Here is a 14,284-nt window from a genome sequence, read left to right as displayed (position 1 = left end):
GGACGTGATATGCCGCACTTGAGTCAATGCTCTTCTCTGCCAACAAAGAGGTAGCCCTCTGCTAGAATCATAATGGAAATCATAAAAATAAGAGATGGGGAGGACTATTGTCATGAATGATCTGATCATCCTCCCTGCCAGTGCAGGATTATTACTACCGTGCCCAAATTAGAGTTTTGTGCCAAGTAATTTTTAAGAAGCCTGAGCTTTGTAGAATTTTGTCTGGAAAAATATCATATTTATTTCCCTTTTGACCTTAAATTTTCAACTGTGTAATGTCGCAGTCAATTCCGCCTATGCTGATCACTTGTAAAATGGCCAAATATACTCATTCTTCTCAACGGCATGAAAATAAGCTGATTATCCAGCTCTGATCAAACTTTTGCTCTTGGTTGGATGCTCCAGGGCCCAAGATATAGAGATGATAAGGATAACTGAGCAGTGACGTATGTGCTAAGAACTTTGGTTCGTTGGGAATTACAAGACTTGATGGACACAGATAAATTTCCTACTTTTTTTTTTTTTTTAAATACAGGATAATGAGCCACCTGGACAAAGGTATATAACAATTCAGACATGCATGTAACTGGATTTTAAAAAATGTGGAGGCAGCAATGGCTGCTGGGTACTCAGGTTCTCTATGTATTTGACACTAAGCTGCAAGGAAAGCACTGGAGTACTTTTAAGACCAGTCATGTTCAACAATTCAGTTACCAAGTTAACTGAATGGAAACTTCCAGGAAAGACTGATGTTTGTGGCTTGTAATGTCTATATGGAATTACAACAGCTTTGAAAGTCTGTACTGATATTTCTTACATCTGAAAGACTACCCTAACTGCTAGTAGCTTCGGCAGGAACCAGCTCTGCATTGTGTGTTTCTTGCTACCTGAATACCCTGTTAGTCTGAGAGTCCTCTGGTATAATAACCTGCAACTTTCCATGGTCTTTATACTGAATTAGTTGTCTACTTTTTGTAAGTCTCTCATGACAATATCATTATGACAATAACAAAGAAAATATGACTGATGTGAAAACAGATTATTTTAGAAATTTGTTTTTAATAAAATAAATGTTATATGGATGTGAACACAAATTAGTAAGTAGGTATGACAGTTGCCTGACTTAGCAGCTAGCTATCTATGAAGATAGTATATAGCAAGAATTACAATCAGAGAAATTAGACTTAGAAACATATTATTAAATTTCTGGTCCCTTTTATTGCCAGGTCATTAGGATTTCTTAGTTTGATTTTTTTAATTATACTTTATTCAGTCTGTTTTAAATGTTTCAAAGTTGCTTTTATGACTCCCCTTGGGAGAGTGTTTCTCAGTCAAACAAATCTCACATTTGGAACATTTTTGCTAATATGCCTTAAAATAATACAATTCTAATTTGTGGTTCCTAATAATAATAAAGAGTGCTTCATTACAGCTGGTTTTGCACTTCAGGCTTATTACTAGATATTTATTTTCTATACTAAGGATTTAAATCACCTGAACTCTTGTAAATGTGTTCTGTCTTTTGTCAAGCCTTGAGTCTGCCAACACTTTGTATATGTATGGTGAGGCTATACGTATACAAAGCTATGACAATGCTAAAATCTTTAGTGGATCAAATCTAGAATTGTCAGAAAAAACACATTATCATTGTATTGTTGTTCTATTATACTATATATATAGTTATCCAAACACTTTATAAACATGTACATGCATACAAATATAAAATATAAAGAGTTTATATACTATAGCTAGGAAAAGGGAATTATACTCATGAAAGCCAACAGCAGGATAAATAAACTCTGGGGTTTAGTTCCAGGTCTAATCACCTGCATTGATCTGCTCTTTCTGATGAGAGTCTTCCCTGAAGAATGAATGTCTGGGTCTTACCACAGTTTGATCATGAACAGTTGTAGCAGTACACCGAGACCTTACACTAGTCTCACGAGTAACCAAGGTGAGGGTTAGATTTTTAGATTACAGTAGACATGGATGATTGCTGAAGAAAAAGAGAAAAAAGTGCCTGATTATAAAATCCACTTGAGCAGCTTTACACATATGAACTATTATGTATCTGTACAGGGTGTCCAGGTCCTAACAGGTAACTACCCAGTGCCATTTGGGAGGTCGTGGGGTGTCTGAGACCCCCAGGCTGAGCAGACCAGCACGGTGCCACATTCACACCAGCCCTGCCCTGCCCTGCTGTAGCAGCTACAGGCCAATGAGGTTCCTCACAGCACCTGAGTGACACTGTGGAGCCTGTTTCCAGACACCTGAACCCTGCTCTGGGCAGCCAAGTGTGAGGTAACTGTCCATGCATGGAGACAGCGGACTGCCGGGTGTTACAGTTCGGATTAAAATAAGCATTCAGTGCATTTTTCCAAGGTCCTATCTGCCAGTTTCATGTATATCCATAGGCTATTAGGCTGTAAGACAGCCCACGTGGCACTAGTCAGTACATTAAACCTCTGAATTGTTCCTCAGTGTTTAGACACCACATTTATTTGTCTGCATCCCCATGCTGAGATCCACCTCACTCTGCCCCGGCTCTGACAGTGAGGAGGAGGCCTAGGGGAGGTGGGGTGGGACAGGACAGTGAGGGGCATGAGGTGACCACAGCCCCAGGCGAGAGGCTGTCCCGACACAGACATGAGTGACAGTGGCTCTCCATGTTGGCTGTTTTCCTCAAGGGCCTGAGGTGTGGGCTTTGTCCATCCTAGGCTGAAGAACGACTGCCCTTTTTCCCTGGGCAGCCAAGAGCTCGGCTTTCCACCAGCTCTGGAACCCCCTATGATGTGGCAGCCGTGTCACAGTGGGCAGAACGCTGGTGGTGGCCTTCTCACAGGGGCTGGGGACACGGCCGCCCAGAACAGGCGTGGAAAGGGCTGTGTGGTGAGCCGGCCCAGACTGGAGGCGAGCAGGTGGGCGAGCGATGGCTGAGGCGAGTGGGCAGGGAGGAGGGCAGGGAGGGGAGGGCAGGGCTGCTGGGCCCGGGCAGGGAGGCAGAGGCTGCCTGTGGTGTGGCAGATGGTGGCTGCTCCTCCTTTGTCTTCCAGAGCCAGAAGCTCGCACAAGGACAGGACCAGACCATGGCACACTCCTGTCCTCAGCCACACAGCCGGAGAGATTCATTGCCTTCGACAGAACACTCACACAAAGTTAAGGCATCAAGAGTCTGGCAGAGCCCTGGGCAGGGTTGCCCATGGTGAGCCAGGGTGGCTGCTCCCTTTGTTTTGTTATCCTGCCTTTTTCAGCCTCAGGACCAGACAGGGACAGGACCATATCATGGCGCACTCCCATCCCCTCCTGCTGCAGCCACTCTGCCAGAGATTTCTGCAGCTTTCCACAAAGCCATTGTCCTAAGGACAAGGAAGAACACACAGGCCCAGTCTGCACTGCGCCATGGTCCCACAGGCAGCTGCAGGCTCCCCATTGCCCTGGACAAGGGCTCCACACTACCCACCCTCTCTGTCTGAAACTGACCTTGAAATAAACTTTTCTGATTCATGAACCATTGGCTGGGTCTTCTGCTTTGTGTGGTCTTTTGGGGGAAACCTCCTGGGCCTTTTCCTTATTGTCATAGAATCACAGAATGGTTTGGGTTGGAAGGGACCTTAAAGAACATCTAGTTCCAAACTCCCCTGCCATGGGCAGGGACACCCTCCACTAGACCATGTTGCCCAAAGCCCCATCCAACCTGGCCTTGAACACTTCCAGGGATGGGGCCTCCACAACCTCTCTGGGCAACCTGTTCCAGGGCCTCACCACCCTCACAGGGAAGAATTTCTTCCTAACATCTAATCTAAATCTACCCTCTTTTAGTTTAAACCCATTATCCCTTGTCCTATCACTACACCCCCTGATAAACAGTCCTTCTCCAGCTTTCCTGTAGGCCCCCTCAGGTACTGGAAGGCTGCTATAAGATCTCCCCAAGAGCCTTCTCTTCTCCAGGCTGAACAACCCCAACTCTATCAGCCTGTCCTTTTAGGAGAAGTGATCCAGCCCTCTGATCATCTTTGTGGCCTCCTCTGGACTTACTCCAACAGGTCCATGTCTTTCTTGTACTGGGGCCCCCAGAGCTTGGTGCAGTACTCCAGGTGGGGTCTCACAAGAGTGAAATAGAGGGGGAGAATCACCTCCCTCGACCTGCTGGTCACACTTCTTTTCATGCAGCCCAGGATAGAGTTGGCTTTCTGGGCCGCAAGGGCATGTTGCCAGGTCACGTTGAGCTTCTCATCCACCAAGACCCCAAGGTCCTTCTCCTCAGGGCTGCTCTCAATCCACTCATCCCCCAGCCAGTATCCAGATATAAGTTGGTAGTTTTGAATGGTTGTTCAGAAACCTCCCTAAAGCACAAAACCATGTAGAATTGCTATCTATTTCTCAACTCCATTAGGAATCAGTTGCATTTTCATCACAAGCTGCATAGCTCAGCAGCAGCAGCAGCAACGGAAAAAACAGTATTTCATTTCCTTTGAAATTCTGTCTACTGCAGCATGGTTTGACCACTTAAATCAGTTCACAAGTCAGTATATTATAAAATGTTTTCTAAAACAATAAAATCCTTAAATGTCATCCCTACTCTGCTAAGAAGTTTGCAGAAGTACTAGAATTTTGAAGTACCCCAATGACTGGATTGATCCTCATTAGCAAGCTTAGGAAGTGTGGGTTGGATGGGTGGACAATGAAGTGAGTAGACAACTGGCTGAATGACAGAGCCCAGAGGGTTGTGATAAGCGGTGCAGAGTCTACTTGGAGGCCTGTAGCTAGTGGTGTGCCCCAGGGGTCAGTACTGGGTCCAGTCTTATTCACCATATTCATCAATGACCTGGACGAGGGGACAGAGTGTACCCTCAGCAAATTCACTGATGATGCTAAGATGGGAGGAGTGGCCGACACACCAGAAGGCTGTGCTGCCATTCAGTGAGATCTGGACAGGCTAGAGAGTTGGGTGGAGAGGAACCATATGAAATTAAATAAGGGCAAGTGTAGGGTGCTGCACCTAGGGAGGAATAACCCCAAGCACCAGCACAGGTTAGGGGTTGACCTGCTGGGAAGCAGCTCTGCAGAGAAGGACCTGGGAGTCCTGGTGGACAAGTTATTCATGAGCCAGCAATGTGCTTTTGTGGCCAAGAAGGCCAATGGTATCCTGGGGTGCATTAAGAAGTGGGGCCAGCAGGTCGAGGGGGGTTCTCCTCCCCTTCTACTCTGCCCTGGTGAGGCCACATCTGGAGTTCTGTGTCCAGTTCTGGGCTCCCCAGTTCAAGAAAGACAGGGAACTACTGGAGAGAGTCCAGCAGAGGGCTACGAGGGTGATGAGGGGACTGGAGTGTCTCTTGTATGAGGAAAGGCTGAGAGAGCTGGGTCTGTTTAGCCTGGAGAAGAGAAGACTGGGAGGGGAACTTATCAATGCTTATAATTATCTAAAGGGTGGATGTCTAGAGGCTGGGGCCAGACTCTTCTTGGTGGTGCCCAGTGATAGGACAAGGGGCAATGGGGACAAACTGGAACACCAGAAGTTCTATCTGCATATGAGGAAAAACTTCTTCACTTTGAGAGTGACTGAGCACTGGACCAGGCTGCCCAGAGAGGCTGTGGAATCTCCTTCTCTGGAGATATTCAAAACCCACCTAGATGTGATCCTGTGCAACATGCTCTAGGTGATCCTGCTCTAGCAGAGTGGTTGGACTAGATGACCTCCAGAGGTCCCTTCCAACTCCTACCAATCTGTGAATCTGTGACTGTTCACTATATTTTGGTGATATTATTGGAATAGCCATGCCATATTCAAAAACTTAGGATTAAAGTCAACAGGAAAATTTGGTTATATGGACAGGAACAGAAAAGTTGTTTAACTGTCCTGTCAAACTGTTTTTACAGTTTATTTCAGCCTCTATAGTGCAGTGGCACAGTTAGCCATACGTAAGTATGCACCAAGTATGTAAAGTGTTCAAATTCTCACATTGTTTTAATTGATTTATTTATTTATTTTCATTTTCGCGATGTGGTAGAGTTCTACAAGAATCATAGGACCTTAATATCAGATATTTAAGATCTTTGAGTATGGGAACTTTGTTTCATTATAATAGCCTACTGCACATTGATATTTCACATGAAAAAAAGTGGAATAAACATTTTTTTTTTCATTCCTAGCATTTCCAAGTACTGGTATGAAGCAAATCACATTTCAATGGGACAAGTTTCTACTGTTTGAGTCTAGGTAAGAGAGTATAATTTTTATTCCTTCTTACATGGTCATCATTCAGTTACAGGTAAAAACAGATATTGACTTCCATTCCAAATCTTATTTTCAACTTTTGGGGTTTTTTTTGTATTACAGCCAGATTTTTAAGTATTTAAGGAGTTAGGTATGAAGATGCTTTGAGAAACCTCCACTTTTGTGTCCTGCTGTTCTAAATACTTTGGGTCAGAGGAGACTTTCTGCTGACTTTCAGTCAAGGCTATACACTTGAAACAGTAAAAATAATACAGAGATCCACCTTATCCATATCCTTGAGTAACTCACAGAACCATAGCATGGTAGGGTCTTGAAGGGACCTCTGGAGATCATCCAGTCCAACCCCCCTGCTAAAGCAGGATCACCTAGAGCAGGTTGCACAGGATCACGTCCAGGCAGTTTTTTAATATCTCCAGAGAAGGAGACTCCACAACCTCTCTGGGCAGCCTGCTCCACTGCTTGGTCACCCTCGGAGTAAAGATGTTTTTCCTCATGTTGAGATGGAACTTCCTGTGTTCCAGTTTGTGCCCCTTGCCCCTTGTGCTGTCGCTGGGCACCATTGAGAAGAGTCTGGCCCCATCCTCTTGACACCCACCCTTTAGATATTTTGATAAGATCCTCTCTGTCTTCTCCAGGCTAAAGAGCCCCAGCTCTCTCGGCCCTTCCTCATAAAAAAACCCTCAAAGAAACCATAAAGCTGGCTTATCTAATGAGGTTTATCAGAATCAGATGGTTTCATGTGGTTTTGAATTCCATGTGTCTAGATCACATTTCAAAATGAGATTTAATCCAGTAACTCATTTAAGTGTTGTAGTGATGCTTGTCCTACACAGAAACATCATTTCATTCATTTTGTCAAGGCTAGACCACGAGGGTGAAACCCAGCGGCTTGCCCAGGAGCGTCAGGGGTTCCTTGCTCCCTACCGCCCTCTTCAGGCAGGAGAAGCGTCTGGCGTGGGGGGCTGCTCGGTGTCTGCGAGCCTGAGGTACTACTCCTTGGTGCTGTGAAAATAAAATAATAATTGTGAACACTGTGGGAATCTGAACCCTTTACGTACTCGCTGCGCACTTACACGGAGTAGGCGAACTGCAACGCGGTGTCAGGGCGACCCCTAGTGGCGGCGCTTTGCCTTCCTGGCGCTGCGGCCCGTGCTAAACTGTTAGTAAGTATTTACCTCCGCGCTACAACCACGACGTGAAACTCTATTGCCAGTGTTATCCAGAAGTTAAAACTACGTACGCGTTTTGGTTGCTCTTCTCCTTAACCTGGCCTTCTCCAACCTGGCCTTGAACACTTCCAAGGAGGGGGCATCCACAACCTCTCTGGGCAACCTGTTCCAGGGCCTCACCACCCTCACAGGGAAGAATAACATCTAATCTAAATCTATCCTCTTTTAGTTTAAACCCATTACCCCTTGTCCTATCACTCCATGCCCTTGTAAACAGTCCCTCTCCATCTTTCCTGTAGGCCCCTTCAGGTACTGGAAGGCTGCAACAGGGTCTCCCTGGAACCATCTCTTCTCCAGGCTGAACAACCCCAACTCTCTCAGCCCTCTCAGGTGCTCCAGCCCTCTCATTATCTTCATGGTCCTCCTCTGGACTCATTCCAACAGCTCCATGTCTCTCTTGTACTGCGGACCCCAGAGCTGGATGCAGTACTCCAGGTGGGGTCTCACGAGAGTGGAGAATGAAGAATGAAGAAAAAAAAAAAAGCAAATAAGCCCCCGACATGAACTTCACGGTTTTCAGGCAGATAATATCTATCAAAAAGGTGGCATAGTTTCAGTGTTTCCCAGTGTCATAGACAAGTTATGGCTATTTTTACGGTTAAACAAAGTTTGCAGGTGTACAAGCTTACTAACTCACTGCAGCAGTCTGGATTCTTTGGGGCTAAGGGAAGAATTTCATGCAAGGTTTAAACAAAGAAAAGGGGCACCACTGATAGATGAACTTCCCTGGGTCTGAGCTGCAGGACTCAGAGTGAGTCTTGATTAAAAGAGGGATGGAATAGCAGACAAAAGCTGGACAGGAAGGAGGTGCAGACACTTGGTTGGTGAAAAAATACATCAGAGCAGAATAGGTCAGGTCAAAGTTTGGTGACAGAGTGACATACATCAACTTTTTATTTTGAAACAAAACTACCAAATTTATATAGAATATTTCTACATTTCTTTAGAGCTATAACTATATTCATTCTTAAAACAACAAAAATACTTATAATCTGGGAAGGGATAATGCCGAATAACAAATCACAGCCTTGTTACTGATAGTAATTTGACATGTGTAACCAGGCTTTCTCAAACCAGCACTCTTGTGACCAAACTGTATACAGACATCACCCACTCCTGCAGTGAAAAAGTCGGCAGCTACTGCAAGAATACTTAATAAAACTGTGCAGCACCCAAGTAGGTCAAAACTGTGGTACTACAGCATTCATAGATACAGAGTTTTCTAAGATGGGGTGGGACTAATGTGGTTCCAGTTTATGTCTAAATTACATGGACCACATGTTACGCTGTGACTTCTGCATCAAAGCCTCAGTTGCAGAACAAGTGATAGAAGAGCGTCTTTCTTACAGGAGATGTGCATATTAGGTAATAAAGAATACACATTAGAAATGACTAGAGCGCATTGTTAAACAATATACATTTTACAGGTTTTGCTGTAGAAGTCTTCTTTCAAAATTTCCCAAGGAACCACAGCCCTCTGAGCTTTCTGGGCTTGTCTCTCATGGGGCTGATGCACTATAAACACCACTTACCATTACATAATGCTTAGTCAAAACAAAGACTGATGCGGTACATCAGTGACACATCAAGGCTGGGAAAAATATTAAACACTGAAGTTGTCAGCAAGTGTTTCCAAATGAGTTATGAATTTCAAAAGGGTCTGCATTTCCTACTTAAAATCTAATAAACAACTGATAACTTTTATGACCCTTCTGGCATCAAGTCCATTTCAAATGAGGTTATGAAGGTGGTTTCCACAGGAACAAAAGGATATAAAACCAGAAGGGGCAAAATTCCCTCCAGAAAATGCATTAGACCTTAAGAACAAAACTTTCATGGTCTCCCTTTACCCTACAGCTGGAACAATAACTGCCCCAAACAGTCTGTGCAGGGATGCTGTCCTACCTGGCTGCAACTTGGTCCATGTGCAGTGGTCCCTTTAACAATGGAAAAACTCACCTTCTGAACAGAAAAGTAAGGACCATTCTAATAACGAGGTTACTTTAGAAAGAAAAATCTGCATGAGATAAAGGAGCTACTATTACTTTAGAGCACAAACTACTTATATTTTTTATTTATTGGGAAGCTTCACAACTGAAATGGTCCTTAGATTTTTCAAGGTATATAGTGAGAAGCAATTAATATGAAGTTAGGATTTTCTTTGACATCAGCTCTTTTTATAGATATCAGATGAAGCCATAGGAGCATCTAACACTTTGTCCTACATAGATAGCAAGTAAAATTCACACTTGAGCAACATTCACTCTGCACTAAAGTGTTAAGAAACCCAACCTACCTCAAAATAGGCTCGTCTGAGTAGCAGAAGTGGGCTGTATAAATGTCATTCTTCATTTGAAGTAATTTCTCCTGCTTCTGTTTTACTCTATTTTTCTACAAATCACAGGGAAAAAAAAGTAAAAGTCCTTAAAAGTTTTTCTATGTCTATATGTTTCCTAAAAATAGAAAAGAAATTGCAAGAGACAATACAAAAATGATGAATGGAAAAGGAAATATGTTTGATCACACTTTTTTTGCTGGTGTTAAAAGCATCATGTCTTTCTCCCTGATGGCCTAGCTTCTCAGTTCATTCTCCTACCTGTGACAGTTTCTTTCATCTGTTAATTCCATTTTTATTACAGTTTCTGAATTTCTGCAGGCCTTGGGCATTTACTTCATGACCAACATTAAATTGAGATGGACTGGGCCAGATCTCCAAGGAAATTCGAAGTGCTGAACGAAGCAGTTTTAGCAGCTTTTTCTCCTTTACCAGAGCTAATCCTGCATCCCTTCTTAGGTTTGGTTGCAGGATAGCTAGTGACATCATCTCCCACAGGAAATGACCAGTGATCCATCTGCTGTAGCTTCCAATGAGTCTGATGAACTCATTCAATGTCTCTGATTCACATCCAACCTGTTTACTCAGCTGATAGACTATGCTGAATAAGTTCAGTTATAAACCTTACTTCTGTCAAACTGCACTTAATGTGTAAGAGTCAAAAGTGATTTTAAGAGAACTTGGAGAAGTTGATTTAGACTGTGCCTATACTCCCTTTGGTAGAGAGGGCACTCATCAGAAAACCAAGCTCTGCTAAAATGAATATTTAAGTTTATAATGCTTAACTGAGTTTTCCTAAAAGCCATATAAGCTACTGGAAAAAAGGAAGCCTAGTATCTCTGTTCATGAATGGGTTTTGTGTGTGGCTCAAACAATTAGGTATAATCTGGGATGCCTCCCATATTTTGCCCAGAAGGAAAATAGGTGTCAGCTCTTTGAACTGCCACAGAGCTTAGACACGATCTAAGCATCTACTTACGCAGAAACATCAAAGGCAGCAACTCTGGGGACACCTGTCAGCAGATATTTGGACACCTTGGGAACCAGCAGAAGTCTGGGCCCATCAGAGCTATAGTCATCTCTAAGGTTAAATATTGCACGTAGGTATACATAAATTCATTTTTCCATTGTAAAACCAGTAAAATTATAATAACACCTAAATGCTTTGGTGGATCTGGATGGTGGCTCCGGATGGTGGCTCCTACTCTCGCTTCAGACAGACATGTCAGCTGAGAGAATTGTGTTCCTGGAACCTCCCTAACAGACCTAGCACATCAATGACTATAGGAAGAAACAAGGAGGTTCATTTCTTACAGAGTTCCAAGGTCCAATTCAGGGGCAAAAGAAACTAGACTGCTTTTGCACTACCACAGCACTCTGCAGATCTGCCTCCATCCATTACATCGAGTTCTATAGGACTCGATAATGACATAAATTTACCTATTTAAATAGCTGGAAAGAGGTATTAAAATCTCATGGTTGTAAATACTGTGAAGTAGTATTTCTTCCTTTTTTAAAAAAAAAGGATTTCTATGTGGGTACAGACCAATGTTTATGCAAAGCTACTCTTTCTCAATAGTAACCTCACTCTGCAGAATGTCTGTCAGCCTTTACATTTTTCCATATTAATTACACAGTCAACTGTGCTTTGTGCATGTGTAGCATTAACACATTTAGAAGTGGACTTTAAGAATATTGCCCCAAGTCTATTCCTCTGTCTGTGATTTTAGCTATACCTGCATGTCCACAACAGCCTAAAGACAGCATTCCTGGATCTCTTTTGAAAAGAGTATTTTAAAATCTTAGCCCTGCTAATAAGCCTCTGACATCAGCTTCTTGAAGTGTGCAGCAGGACTCGTTAGTCATCACTCATTTTACAAGGAGACAGTTCTACAGACAGATGGGCTCTTGTCCCATTAAGAGATTCTGTGGATCAGAAGTTAGGTGTGAATCTAATTGTTAATGAAATCAATCTGAGTTTTAAAAGCACAAAACAGGCAAATTGTGCTGCTGTACTGCAGCATATGCAAGATGTTTGTTAAATGCACATTCTTTAATCAGCAGATGAATGTTCACTGCAACTTTTCCGGTTAGATTTACCTAAAATTTAACTTGCTAAGCTGCACTGTTTAAAGTTCCAAATCCTCCCTCTGGGTTAAAACTGAAAATAACCTGTTATATTTTAGTATTCTAAACCATGGCACATTCTCCTTGAAGTAAAAATAGGAGAGAGTAGGGAGATGATGATTTCTAATTTGGTCACAACAGTGAGTTGCACTGATGGCAGACATAATAAAGGCCCGTTGTAGAAGGCAACATAGTTGTACTAAATCTAATTAATGTCCTTTTTTAATACACTCAGATTAAAAAAACACATTTTTTGAACAGATTTTAAATTCATTATTTCAAAAAAAAAATTTCCATTTTGTTTCAGCTTAACATGTCTCTCATTTAATTTTTTAAAAATAATTTTGAAATGATTTTTCAAAGTCAGATCAATGCCACTGGTGGAAGCCTGAAATACTTTAACACTTTTATAACATAGAGTCTTAGTTCAAAATTTTTGGTGGGATTTTTTTTTTTTTTTACTTGCTGTAGCTAGAAACCAACTCCTTCAATATTCTTCCAAATACTGATTTATTAATACACTCTCTTCTCTCAGTCTCTTGCATCAGATAACTTTGCTTGAACTGTATCTAGCAGATTTTCACAGATTTAATCATGTTACCTAGGTGAGAAACCATGACGTGGTGCTTGTGTTGTACCACCTTTTTTCCATTGGATTCTTTATGCAGAGCAAGACTGAGCAAGATTAGATCCAAGGTGTAATTCCGATGAAAGAGAAACATCTGACTTTGATAGCAGTTGAATTTATATATTTTCTTGAAGATGACTGATCCTCTAATGTCTTTTATTTAAACTAGGAAGAAAAATCATGATTTTAAGCATAACTTCTCCAAGATGTTTACAACACTCATCAATGTTACGCAGTGCAATATTCTAGTTTTAGTTCATTGCACTTTGTTTCTGAAGCTTCCAACTACATAATTTTTCCAATGAAACTATTCAGTAAAATGGCAATTAAAATAAAACTCTCTTGCTTCTAGTCAGTTTCTCTTCATTCTTCTGAAATTTTTCTTCAGGAAATTTCCATTTGTATACTGGAAAGATACACAATTACAGAGGAGGGAAGCAGGGTAGGAAGGGACAGAGGGACCACAGATTTCTTGTTTGTGGGTGTCATTTCTACCCCTTGTCCACAAACTTCTGTAAAGTTGTGTTTGTATAAAATTTACATCGTTAACATATTGCTAATTCACTATAGTTTGGCCTTAAACAGCAAACACTGGCAATGTTTGTACCACTAAGGAACGTTTACAGAATCACAGAATGGTAGGGGTTGGAAGGGACCTCTGGAGATCATCCAGTCCAACCCCCCTGCTAAAGCAGGATCACCCAGAGCAGGTTGCAGAGGAGCGCGTCCAGGTGGGTTTTGAATATCTCCAGAGAAGGAGACTCCACAACCTCTCTGGGCAGCCTGTCCCAGTGCTTGGTCACTCTCAGAGTGAGGAAGTTTTTATTCATGTTGAGATGGAACTTCCTGTGTTCCAGTTTGTGCCCATTGCCCCTTGTGCTGTCGCTGGGCACCACTGAGAAGAGTCTGGCCCCATCCTCTTGACACATGCCCTCTAGATATTTATAAGCATTGATAAGATCCCTTCTCAGTCTTCTCTTTTAGTAACAACAGTAAGCACATACGTATTTGCCAGCACATTTTGTTCCCAAATTGTAAGATGTAAAGCTCTCCTCTGCTTGTTGAAAAGGTAAGCCAAGAAACATAAATTCCACCCATACAGCTGGATCAAAGTCCATTAGTTTCTCCTTCCTGCAGGCATAAAACCCACACAAGTTTTGGCAACACTGTCAAGGTTAGTAAAGCAGGTGAGCAGTGCAGACTCCTGATATGCCAGTGACTTGCCCTGTAACCTCTGGCACATCAGTCTATTAAATGGAAAATAATTTTGTAGCTACAATACTGTGCACAGTGAAGTTTCAGTCATTAATAAAGTGCTTTTAGCTCAGTACATGACAGCATTCTGTAAGTGCTTATCTAAGTCCAAAAGACAGTAACCTTTAGCTCAAACCCATTTATTTTCCAATGTGCATATAAAGTTCTATCTTATACAGACAGAAAATATGCATTTAGATGATGAAACACATCTTACCTCACAGTGTATCGTGGATTTATCTGACTTCTCTTTCGGCTACATTTAATTAGTTAGTTTGTTTAGTGTGAGGCCTTCAAATTGCACTGATGTGCTTAGCATTTGTATTAACATTCAGAAGTAACTTATTTAATATCTTTGGGATAAGAGCAAAACACTGAGATAAAATTATCTAATCATGTTTTAACAGGAACCAATTTGTAAATCCTTTCAAAAAGGAAACCACATGCACTGGAGAGCTGTTCCCCAAACCAGTACG

This window comes from Balearica regulorum, chromosome 1, assembly GCF_011004875.1.
Source record: "Balearica regulorum gibbericeps isolate bBalReg1 chromosome 1, bBalReg1.pri, whole genome shotgun sequence".
In the NCBI taxonomy this organism is placed as follows: Eukaryota; Metazoa; Chordata; class Aves; order Gruiformes; family Gruidae; genus Balearica; species Balearica regulorum.
The sequence above is the reverse complement of the archived record's forward strand: the minus strand, read 5'-3'. Positions refer to the sequence as shown.